General features: G+C 40.2%; 1 protein-coding gene across 4 annotated transcripts in view; it reads left to right on the top strand.

The window, feature by feature from the left end:
* The window catches only part of MACROD2 (mono-ADP ribosylhydrolase 2), an 846867-nt gene that overhangs the window by 535444 nt on the left and 299204 nt on the right, over positions 1-12219 (top strand). The gene's annotated exons all lie outside the window — the stretch shown is intronic.

The following is a 12219-nucleotide window of genomic DNA, read 5'->3' as shown; positions in this document are numbered from 1 at the left end:
AATCTGGGAGCTGGGGATTACATAAAAACCAGGTCCCTTACTGCTGTCCTGTCTTTCTTTTCTAAAAGAAAAGCTGCTTGAATTTTCTGTTTTAAAGTGAAGGGGAAAAAAAATCACCTCACTGAAGCAAAGTGGTGCTGAGCCAGCACAGCAGTGTGGTTCATTAACAGGGGCTCAAAGCACTCCCATTTTCATATCAGTTTTCAGTAATATATGGGAACCTGCAAAAGCAGATAAGATTTATTATTTAATAATATGACCTTATCCTTTCCAGTGGCATATAAAAGATGTTTGACAAAGCCTTGTTCAGTGTTGACTTTTTTCCTGCATGCATAAAAAGCAAACTGAAGTTTTAACTGCGTGGAGTAACTTCTTGATATAAAGAATTGTTTGATAGGGAGGGTGAAGATGTTTCTGTGACCATGGATTTTTTTTCTCTAGGAAATCTGCCTGTATTTTGAATTCTAATTAGTTATTAATGAGCCACATGCCGACTGAAATTAACGTGATCTTTTGTAGAGTGCAGTGCAGCATTCTCTATAATTCATGAATATTTTTCTTGTAATCACAGAAGACCTGAGTTTGGACAGGGCCTCTGGAGATCTGGCAATTTTTTCTGCTTTCTCTACTCAAAGCAGGCTGCTAAGCATAATGTTCCTTTGGGGTGTATCTTGAAAGATGAGCACCCTGTGACCTTGCTGGCTAAATTGTTTGGTGTTCAACCAGCTTCTCAGTAAGTGTTATTGTAGCTGGAAACCAGCAAATTTTTAATGCAAAATTTACATTTTTGGGAAGTGTCAATTTAAGATGGACATGTGACACAAATTTATTAAATAAAAAGAAAGGAATTAATAAATGACTCTTCAGAGCTGAGTAAGATCTCCACTGTATTAATTTAATCAAAGGTACCTCCAGATGAAATCAGTAAAAATCCCACTGTCAGCTTTGGTGGCACTTGGGTAAGATGACAAGACTTGAGCTTGTGAAGGTAACTGTGTCACTGTGGTCTTTTGGGGACATGAATCAGGACACCTACTTCAGCCAGGTGTCATTTAATTTCAAATGTGGGCTTTTTTTCCTCTCAACTGAGGAGGCTGATTGATTTTATTTGTCAAAGTTGCATTGAATCCAATGAATTCTCCCAGAGAAAATTCAATTTCATTTGAGCAACCCACATCTTCCTTTTCAAGCCTGTGTCATTGTGTCACAGATACTTTTTTGGATGGAATGATCAATGACAAGTTATTTTGTCATGGAATGAGTTAACTGATTTTTGCTGCAAAGCTTATGAGAACTGAAAAATACCAGGAATAATTTCTGTTTATTAGAATGAATCCTTGAGGTCATTCTCAGGATATCAAAGCAAAGATCTTAATTAGGATAAGTTCCAGGTCTTAAAAAAATTGATTGTGATAGCTTAGGAAACTGGAAAAGATCTGAAGTGTGCTGTTCTTAGCATTGTCAGAGCTGAAATTTTTGATTGAATTAGAAAAAGAGTTTTAATGGCTTTTTTTTTTTTTTTTTTGTCGGCAGAAGAGACCTTTTTTATGTGCTGGTTAAAGAATTTCACTTTTTTTTTTTTTTTTAATAAGGCTTAATCTGTTGAAACCAGATAAAGAAGTGCACATAATTAAAATAACTCCTGCATTCCTCATTTGCATCAATCCAAGGTTTTCCAGTTACTGTGGAGCTATAAATCCATATATATATATGGATTTTTATGTATTTATAGGTTTGTCATATATATTTCTGTAGAATTGCAGGGACTTGTGCAATACACACAAATAACCTACTTCAGGTCTCTGCTTTACATTTAAAATTGTTGCATATAAAGATTTTGTCAGTTTGCTCCCATTATCAATTTAGCCTAATTTTGATCCTCAGGGGGAGAGAGAGAGAGAGAGAGGATCAAATGATATATATTGTTATATATGATATATAAATTATATATATTGTTGCCAGGTTTTCCAGAAACTTTAGCTTAGTTGTTAGTCCTTCACTACAAGAAAGCAAATCTTTTGATCAGAAGAGAAGATTAATTTGGCACTGTCAGCCTTAAGCTGCGTTTGTCGATGTTGCAGAACCACCACGTCGTTTGACACTTTCCCTTGCCTGATTTGAGAGCAATTCAGAGCTGAAATAATTGGTGTACTTAAGATGAAGCAAGCAGGGCTCTACAAAGAGGTCGCTCATGGCTGCTGGCACTCTGCCTGGGGCTGGGCAGGGATCGCCCTCACAGATCAGAGGGGGAGTCCATCCAATTCCAGGTTTGCTGTCTGACAGCTGCTCCAGAAGAGCAAGTTAAGAAGCCTGTGGCACACAGCTAAGGGATAACCTGCCCCTGACCTAATTTTTAGTCGGTCTAGGTTCAGCTCTCATGCAAGAAGGCATTGCATCTCTTCTGGAATGCTTATAATGCATTCAAATTTATTAGTTGCTGTTTTTGCATGCTGTTTATTTGCTGTGTAAAAAGCAAACAAGCACCAAATGAAAGCACTGTTTTGCAATTTCATTCACTGACACTTTGATCTCTGAGAGGGACTAGAAATTCTTAGTAGATATTTCTCCTGCAGTTTATTCTTGCATCATCTCATGGCTTGCGTGACTTCTCTGTCTCGGTGCCTCCTGTGCTGTCCGGCAGGATACAATCAGAGAGGGGTCATGCCAGGTTGGACAAGGAAAAGTGATTCCTGCTCTGGCATGCAGCTTATGTCATGCATACAAGTCAGGAACAACAGCATGAGTCACTTGCAGGCAGATCTCTAAGGCAAGGGAATGCCTGTGCTTTATTCATTTCAGTTAAAACACATTCTGCCTGCTGCCTGCATTATGTTTTGTTTGCTGCTTTTGAGGTGCAGAGCATACAAACTCTTCCTGGACAGTAACACCTCCCATGAACCAACATGGAGCAACAATAGCACATGTATGTTCTAGCTGTAGAATAGATTGTAGAATAAATGGTGGGCCGGATATGGGGATTTTTTTAAGCGGTATCTTTCTTGTGAACAGTGTATTATAAAATGATTACGGTTGGCAAGAGAAAATAAAAGAATGTTGAAGAGTGTATAGAATTTCTCTTGCTGATACAAGAGTATAGTTGATCACTTGCTATAATTACTTTATACTATAAAGCACCTATCCTATCTAGTTTCACTGTGATTTTCCTATAGCTCAGTTTGATTTATGGTACATACTGAGCCCTCTTGCAATGCCGCTATGCATTAGTATGAGCATAAATCTTTTATTTTCTTTTTGAATCTGACATTTTTGCTTACCCAAAGTTGCCACTAATAAATTCTACAATATCCTTTGCATGTGTTTTTCAAGAGTCAAGCCCATGGTGGCCAGCTATGTTTTGTTCTCATTATAGGTGTTAAAATGATGAAAGACCCTATTCTTGAGCTCCCCTGCCCTGGGTGAATCTCAGCACTTGATTGTGTAATGCTTCTCTGGGCCTTTTAGTCCCTATAAAAATGAGGGGAAATGATATATGGAAATGAATATGGAACAGTTTAGTGAGGTGTGTACTGCATTTAAGCAGTGATGCAGTAAAGGTGAAGGGTAACCTGGAAAACTCAAATGCTTTAAAAGTAGTTGGAGAGGGAAAACATTTGGCATCTGGAGCAGTAAAGGCAGACTTAACAAACACATTTCCAGCTTCCTGATCAGCACTAACAGCAAGCTGCTGCTAAACCAGCTTGGCTCTCCATTATTTATGGTGTACAAGTTATTTTAAAAGAGCTTCATAATAACAGTACCGTTTCATTCCTGTCTTTTCTCTAACTGCTTTTCCTCCACCTCTTCATTTTCAGCCCCAGTGTTTCAATTGTGTGACACACCAAGAATTACCATTCTCCTCTGGTTTATGGTGAAATATGTCCACGCTTAGTAGCAGAAGCACATTGTGTGTAGATCCAAGGTGATGTACTTTGTCTCCCACATTGGTTTTGGATTTGCTGGTTTTAAGAATGAATGGATGGCGTGTGAGCCCAATGCAGCATTGGGAGGGAGCAGCAGCAGGGCCAGATCTATCTCTGGCTTTACAGAGTGACAGAGGCAATGCTGAGGCAATCAGTGCAACTGCCTGCTCTGCCTGCCAAGCACCTACCACTCACAGTATGTGCCAAAAAGGCTTTCCACAGCTTGCCATGTATTTGCTGCAATGACTTTAGTCAGATGTGGGTGCTGGGGGAAAAGAGCAAGGAGTAAGAAAACCAGTTTGGGAGTTCAGTGTGAAGCTGACACTTAGAAAGGGATCAAATTATGAACCCTCTCTTCATGGTGGGTTTGAGCCTGTAAAAATATTGAGCAGGGGGTTAATGGTTTTGTCTCTCTTGACCTCCTTCTTTAGCATGAACTCCACATCTTCTTGTGCTAATCATTTGGTCTCTTGTTGTCTCTCCCTTAACATTTTTAAGGAATTTTCTTTTTTTCTCTTCTTATATTACCTTCCCTTTACAGCTTATAATTGATTCTGTTTGGCTAAAAGCAATATTAGAAATACCCTTATCCGGTCTTGATGTTCCCTTTCCTAATGAAAATGATTGAAATATGCTTTTATTTATTTTATTTTTTTTCTGGGCACCTTCCCCAAAGATTTTTTACAGCCTGAGTTTAGTTTTGGCTGTAGTATAGAAACATCTTTCTTGGGAGTTTTATGTTGTCTGTCTCTCAATTTGTGGTTATGAGAGTCCCCTGTTTCCTCCCCCTTCTACTTGCCCTTTGCAAACATGGGCTATTATGTGTTTCAATATCACTGCCTCAGCAATTTCTGGTAAGTTTGCTTTGTTTTCTTCTGCCATGCCAATGCTAAGCAAAAAACCCAAGTGCTTTCCCTTTTGCTAGAGACTGTCCTTCTACTTTGTAACTCTTGGCAGAGAAAAACTTCTCCCAAATGTTTCTGGATCTCCAATCATCTTTCCCCATCATCTTGTCAGAGGGGACCAGCCTGATATCTGTGTAGGGATGCTGCTCATCACTCACTTGGCACTTGGTGCCCTCAGTCCCCAGAATGGACCTGCCAGCTCCTGGGAGGGCTGTACCTGGAGCTCTGGAGAGCCACACAACATCTGAGGAGTGGTGGCACCATGGGCTCTGCCCCTTTGTCCCTTAGTCAGAAGAGTCATGACAGCTCCTGAGGGATCCAAGGTGTCCCCCAGCTGTCCCCTCTCCTGGACGTCTCTGCCATCCAGGATGTGTGAGTGAAGAGCAGATGAGTGGTTTTGATCACAGTAAGAGTTAGATAGCTGGTGGGAGATTGCAAATGAAGTTACAAGCTGACCTTACCCTGGTGTTGCTGCCAGCCCAGGCTCTGGAGCGTGTCCTGCTGCTTTGCTGGTTGTGTCCTGGCGTGTCCCACTGCCAGACCACAGGCTGAGCAGCTTGCAGAGTCCCATGGCTTGTGAGGGACCCCCAGCTGCCATCCTACCAAACTGCCAGCTCAGAGCAGGTCTGGGTAAAGCAGAGAGTAGAATTTAAGCAAGATATATCCCAATAGGTGATTAATATAACGCCCTTGGCTCTGCACAGAGATTAGGCTTGACAGGAACAAAAAGGGCTGGGAGAGGGGATTTTGACCTGCATTAACACTCCCTCTGTGCTGATCCATGGGACACCATTGGAGAGCAGATGAGAGACAAGTTGGTGGAGGTGAGAGAGCAGGAGGTTGTTAGAACTCACTAAACTGGAAAATTAAAAACAAATGCTTGTTTGTGTACTGTGTGCTAAGAAAGGAATACAACAATGCAATACAACCTTGTTAAACCTAGAGAAAAGAGGGCTCCAGGGAAACTTTAGTATCTTCCAGTACCTAACAGAGCTCCAAGAGAGCTTGAGAAAGACTTCTGATAAGAGCATGTGGTGAAGAACAAGGGGAAATGGCTTAAAATTATGGAGGGCAGGTTTAGATGAGATATTGGGAAGAGAAACTCTTTATTGTGAGGGTGATGAGGCACTGGAACAGGTTTCCCTGAGAAGCTGTGGGAGGCTCCATCCCTAGAAGTGTTCAAGGCCAGGCTGGATGGGGCTTGGAGCACCCTGGGCTGGTGTAAGGCATCCGTGCCCACAGCAGGGGGTTGGAACAAGATGATCTTTGAGGTCCCTTCCAACCCAAACCATTCTGTAATTCTGTGAATAGAAATTAAGTGAAAAAACATCATCGCATGTAGTTCTTGAAATCTGAGAGGTTTTGCTTCTAGTGCTTGGCGTATTCAGGTACTGGCATGTATTAATTTCAATGTTATTTTATTTGCATTAATTGAGACCATTCCAAACTTTCTTTTTCACTTATTGCTTAAATTTGCAGGCTTTCTTAAAATTGGAAAAAAGCTGATTGATCTTTGTGTTGGCACATCACAGTCATATCCAAGTCATAACATCAGGGGCATATCATAACAAGGGATTGGATTTGCTCCATTCCCAGGTATCTGCAGGGTGCACTTGATGTGATTCCAATACTTTTGTATACAAAGGTTTGTGATGGAAATAACCCTACCATGGAGTTAAGGAATAAAGTTACATTTGAATCCACTGATTCATTATGATGTAATGTAGACCTGATTTATTTTATATTGTTTATTGCAGAAATATATGGTAGCGTGTAAGATATAAACACTGCAAATTCAGTATAAACACAGGTAGGACCTTGTCAAAACTGCCAAAAGACAGTGGCATGATATTTGGAAATGGAGAAGCTGAGCCCACAAAATAACAGCTGCAAAATTTTTATCTTTACTGTCTCCAGTTGTGTTGCAGTGAAATCAAAATCTTTAAGCAAGAAAATAAATTACATTAACTTTGCTCAGTGTTCTGCAAGGAGTAACTGATTGGAAACAAATACTGAAAATTGCTAATAATTTCCTTTAGATCTTGCTTAAGGAAAAGAAATACTGCTTCTGCAGTGGAAAGGCACTGATAAGTGGAAGATGAGTTACCAAGGAAATATTCTCCAACAGCGCTTGGGATCCCTTCTCCTGCCGAGCTGTGGGCGAGAGAAGTGTTTCCACAGCCAGTTCTTCCATCTGTACTCCAGCAGGCTGGCAGCCAGGGATGGAGCCTGATCAACAGCCTCAAGGGGATGTGGCTTACCAGCTAATGAGTAATCTGTTTGGCCGTTTTGTGCTTTGTAGATTGATTTAATTTTTTTTTTTTTTTGGTCCAACTTGAAATTGCCAGAGTAGCAGCCCACCTGCCAGTAGTCCAGCCTTTGCCAAATAATTTGTGCTGGCATCCTAATTATCTGGAAAGTCCAATTCAAAAAAAAAAGAGCTGCAGACAGGAGAAGAAGAGCATTGGAGACATTTTGAAGCTGTTTCTTTGAGAGGAAAATATTCTCTTTTTTTCAAAGAAATACAATTCTGTTTGATTTCTTCCTCCTGGGCATGCACAGTACTTCCCTACACAGTGTATGGCCTGCGGTGGGGTGCAAAGCAGTGATTTGAGCTGAGGAGACCTTGATGGAAGCTCTCCAAGAAAAAAATCTGTGTACTTGCAGGCCCATGAGTAGTGGGTTGCATGGTTTGCTAGGTGGCCCTCTTTCCTGTGAAGTCTCTCTGTCCCCCAGCATGCAGGGCTTGGGTTTACAGAGATGGTGCGGCTCAGTTGTATTAAATAACAAGAGAATAGATTGAATTCTAGGTGAACTGTTCATTTTTGCCACCTTATCTTTGAGATAAGAAATTGGTATATCAAGGATGTGGATTAGAGAGATAAGGAACAACAGAAGGTGGCAGATGTGTAGCATAGTCCAGCCAGCGTGTTCCCCAGAAGGTGGGTCACTCTGGGAACTGAGACATGCCAGGAGGCCAAAAACTGGGATGCTTTTGTGGAGAAAGGAGTTCAGCCCTGCCTTGTCTTTCATTATGCTATTCTATCATCTTTATATGTCAGATGTTTTCTGGTGTCATAATTCCAAAACATTCTTTAGAGAAGGAGGTGTTTTGTAGCAGATTTTAGCAGTTGAATCTTTGCAGTAAGAAACCCTAGTGATGTTTTGTATTTGGTTGTTCATCCCTTTGCATTAAAGCAGCATCTCAGGGGACATGTCCCACCTAGAGACAGAATGATGGCAGCCAAGACAGGTGGTGTGTCCAGGCAGAATGGAATGAAGGTCTCCTGAACTGGGTGGTTTCTGGTGTAATATCTCCCTTGAAGAGGTTCTCATGCCCGTGTGATTCAAGCTGCAGACTACTGACTTCTCTCCAAACTTCTTCTGTTCCTGTTTACTTTGGACAGAGCAAAGACTTTGTGCAGCCAGCAAGGCCTAGTCTTTGGAACATGAAGTTTTTCAAATAAATGTTTAAGGCTCTTGCTGTGGCAAACCTTCTGGCACGTGAAGAAAGTTTTTTAGGCCAGCTTGTACAAGCTTGGCAGCATACACAATTTTGTGCAGTTGGGCTTAGCCAAATGCTGTATTCAGACTCTGCAAAGTATTTAAATATGTACTTAACTTCATTGCAGTTTAGCAAAACAGGTAAAAACCTTAATGTTTTGTTCAGGGGTGGGCTGTAGTGCAGGAATTTAAGTAATTTTCACAATCAGAGCTCATGTTGTTTCTCTACAAAGGAAGAAAAATAGCAACAGAAACTTCTCTTAGAATTCACAGTTATTCAGTTGCTACAGTAAATATAGCCATTTCAAAAGACTTATTATGAGACTAATGTAGCTGATAAAAAGTATTTACATTTCAAATATGGAATGCAAATATGATATATTTTAAAGGAACATTCACTTTTTTGGAGAACAGTGAGACTTGTGTTGCAGTGATTGCCATGATCTTTTTCTCACAGCTATTTGCTGTATGTTGATTTTGGCAAACAAAGTTATATTTAATGATTTCTTTTGTTTGTGTGAATTTATGGAGTGCACTTTACCAACATTCCCAGTTGCACTCTCTGTTGGGTAGTTTTCTTTCAGTGTGTTTCATTTGTATGCCAACATTGCTCACAAATAGTGTATCTTGTGCCTTACTAGCCTTTGTAGGATTGGTTTTAGGATTCAACATTTTCATTGCTTTTGCGAGTGTGTTTTTCCCTTTCTTTTCCATTTGGCGTAATTATGTGCTCATGATTATTACCTGCATAAGTCAGCTAAGCCCTTCTTTGCCTGAATGTTAATCTTAGTCAATTCTTCACCCACAAAGTGTGAAGGTAATAGTATTGCTAACTGGTTTCTGTGAGGCTGCATGCTGAAAAACGTTTCACATTAACAGGGTAATTGAAACTGTGGCTAATGTATTGGTCAAAGTTGGTAAGCTTTCTAAAGGCTTCTTGCAGAGAAATCCTGTGGCAATTATCCTAAAGAATAGACAATGTATGTAGTGAGCTATTCAGACTGGAAATTCAATGCTTTACATGCCGTTTCGGGTGCTGATTTCGTCACTCTCCCTCTTTTGGACATTGGAAGGACTATTGGTGGAGTAAAGTCTCATTCAAACAGAATAAAAGGCACCATAATTTTGTTTTGTCCTGTAATGAATGATCCTCATGATTCATGGGATCCATGGGTCATGCTTGCATCCTGTGGACAGACTTTGTTTCTCATTATTTTTATGTAAGTAGAGAGTTTTAAAGTTTTCAGTTTTCATCTCAACAGAGAGTACCGAAAATCCTTACATTTCACCTACCTGTTTTTAATTTTAAGGGCTGTGTTTGCTCCTGCATTACCAAGGCTGAATTTGGCTTTCTGAATAACATCTGTGTTCCTTCTGTCTCTCTTTTAGCTGTCTACATAAGCCAGTTGTCTGAAATTTTACATGGCTTTGAGTTTTCCCCTGGGGAAGCTGAGGAAAAATGAGAACAAGAGGTACAATCTGTCCATCTTAAAGTTAGCAGCAAAACTCTTGTCATAAAGGCACAATATCATCCTAGTCTGTGCCTTGATTCTTTTAGATGATAGGGAAAATTGGTTAACATAGAGATTTCAAATTGTTCTGATAAATTTTGTAGACTAAGCCCACATTTGTTACAGGAGTCAGAATCATTAGAGGCAGCAGGATGTAAGAAACTGGGTGTTGTCCTCAACTTTTCTTTAAAAACAAACTTGAAACCAAGAAAATCTGTGGAATGAAATGGATGCCTGTCCAAAAGCCCAAAAGTTGTGGGCTTTTATGACAGATCTCTGCCACTTCATTTGTTAGTAAAATTGGAAGCTACAGGCTGGTGGGTAGGGAGAGGAGTCTGGGACATAGAGGTAGGGAAGCAGAGGGAGAAATAGTATAAAATGAACTTGGATGCTTTCCTGCCAAACATGGGGTTTGGGTTTGTTTTGTTTTGGGTTTCTCTAAGCTCTGTCCACTGAAGTTTTTAAAGTAAAATGCAATATCTTTCCAGAAATATCTTCTGGTAAACTTCAGTTATATAGTACGTAATAAATATTCCTCACCAAAGTACTATGAATGTTCTACAGTATGGTCAGAATACATTATTATAGGGGTTATTTCTGGGTTTGGACTGCTGTAAACTTTTATAAATGTAATTTGCCTTGCAGGCATGGAAAAAGGAAGAAATTCAAATGTGTGGTTAATTCAGCAGCTGTGGGTTTCTCCTTGAAACTTCACCGTTTATGCTGTGGATGCTATATGGATCAGTGCCCAAAGTATCTCAAGTATTTTGGCATTCCATGTGCATGCTGAACTGTGGTGTGACAGAGCAGCTCATGCAGCTCTGCAAGGAGGAGCCTCAGGGACTGTAGGAGAGCCTGGTCCTTTTTTGTCAGAGTAGCGTGCGGAATCGTGATACTGATCCAGCTCTTCAACACGGCAGCGTGTTTTGCTTAATTTCATAAAACAAAGAATAATAATCAGGTCAGGTACAGGCAGGCATTTTGCAGTGAGCAATAAACAAAATATAAACAAAACAAAATAAAAATATCCAGACCCTTGGGTGTTGCCAAGAGGAAGGAAAAGCAGAATTATCTGTGCATGGCAGCGAGACACGTGGTGTCAGGTAGGAACGTGCAGGCTTGTCCTTCTCTCGGTACCCTTCCTCCACAGTCTGAATAAAAAAGGAGATGGCAGCAATAGGAACACATTGAGAACTTTCAACATGTTAAGTAAGGACCAGATGATGATATGTCTGACACTTGTCCCCCATAGACAAAAATCGGTGTTTTCAATCAACTGGCAATAGCCCCAGTAATCCCCTAAAACTCCTAATCCCTGAGAGCTAGCACCTAACAAGGCCACAGCTCTCCCAATACCTCCAAGAGTGGGCTTTGGCATGACAAATTTAGCACTAATCTCATTTGCCTACAGGCTGAATTGATGGCTGGATGACAAGGAGTCACAGTCACTAGTCTGACCCTGAATTTGGAGGATTTTGATTGGCATTATTATGCAATGACAGATTTCTTTGTTTGCTGCAGTTCTCAGCTGGACCTCCAACCACTGTTTTTCAGGATTCCCCCTGCCCCTTTCTTAAAAATCTGCTTCCAAGAAGTCCCTTTAGAAGAGATTAGAATTTATGAGCAGCAAGTAGTTGTGAACTGATTTTCAGGATGCTGAATGCAGTATTCATTTGGACACTGCAGATTCTGTGTCTTATCTGTCAGCTCCTACAAAAGAGAAATTTGTCTTTATGTTGGACTTAGCAAAGTTCTTTTGACATGTAATTTCCAAATTTCATTGAGACAACACCTCAGATCTGGGCTGAGAACAGGAAACATGAAGATTTGCAGTTGTTTTTGGAGTTCTGTTGAAATATGGTCTTTCACTTCATTGCAGCAGCTTGTCCCTTCAAGGTCAAGAAAGCTTACTGCTTGCTGGTTGTTAGCATATCAACTGGCAGCAGAGCTGAAAGGTAATCTCACAGCTCAATAGGGATTTTACAAGATATTTACAGTATTTTTAGGCTGTTATCAGGAAGAAGTATGTGTTTAAAAGAGAAAGGTATTCAGAACAAAAATTGGAAAATGACTGTGCTCCTAAAATAGGTGGTATTTAATTTTCTTTAACGAGTCTCTCAGATTTGTATGATCTGAAGGAAAAACAGAATATTGTCTCTATCAAATTTGGTATGTAATTTTTTGGAGAGGGGAGGTGGTAATGCTTAGAGACAATAAACACTCTTGGTAAGGTAACATGAAATTTATGACTTCAAAGTTCAGAACTTGCTTTCATTTTTCACTGTTGGTTTCAGCTTTGCTTTGCATCCACTTTACCTCCTACTTACAAGCATCCTTTTGAAGTCTTAATTTTATTCCTAGATGCTGCAAAAAAAGCAA

The sequence above is a fragment of the Ammospiza caudacuta genome, chromosome 3, assembly GCF_027887145.1.
Source record: "Ammospiza caudacuta isolate bAmmCau1 chromosome 3, bAmmCau1.pri, whole genome shotgun sequence".
NCBI lineage: Eukaryota > Metazoa > Chordata > Aves > Passeriformes > Passerellidae > Ammospiza > Ammospiza caudacuta.
Note: the sequence above shows the minus strand (reverse complement) of the source record. Positions and strands in the feature narration are given on the sequence as shown.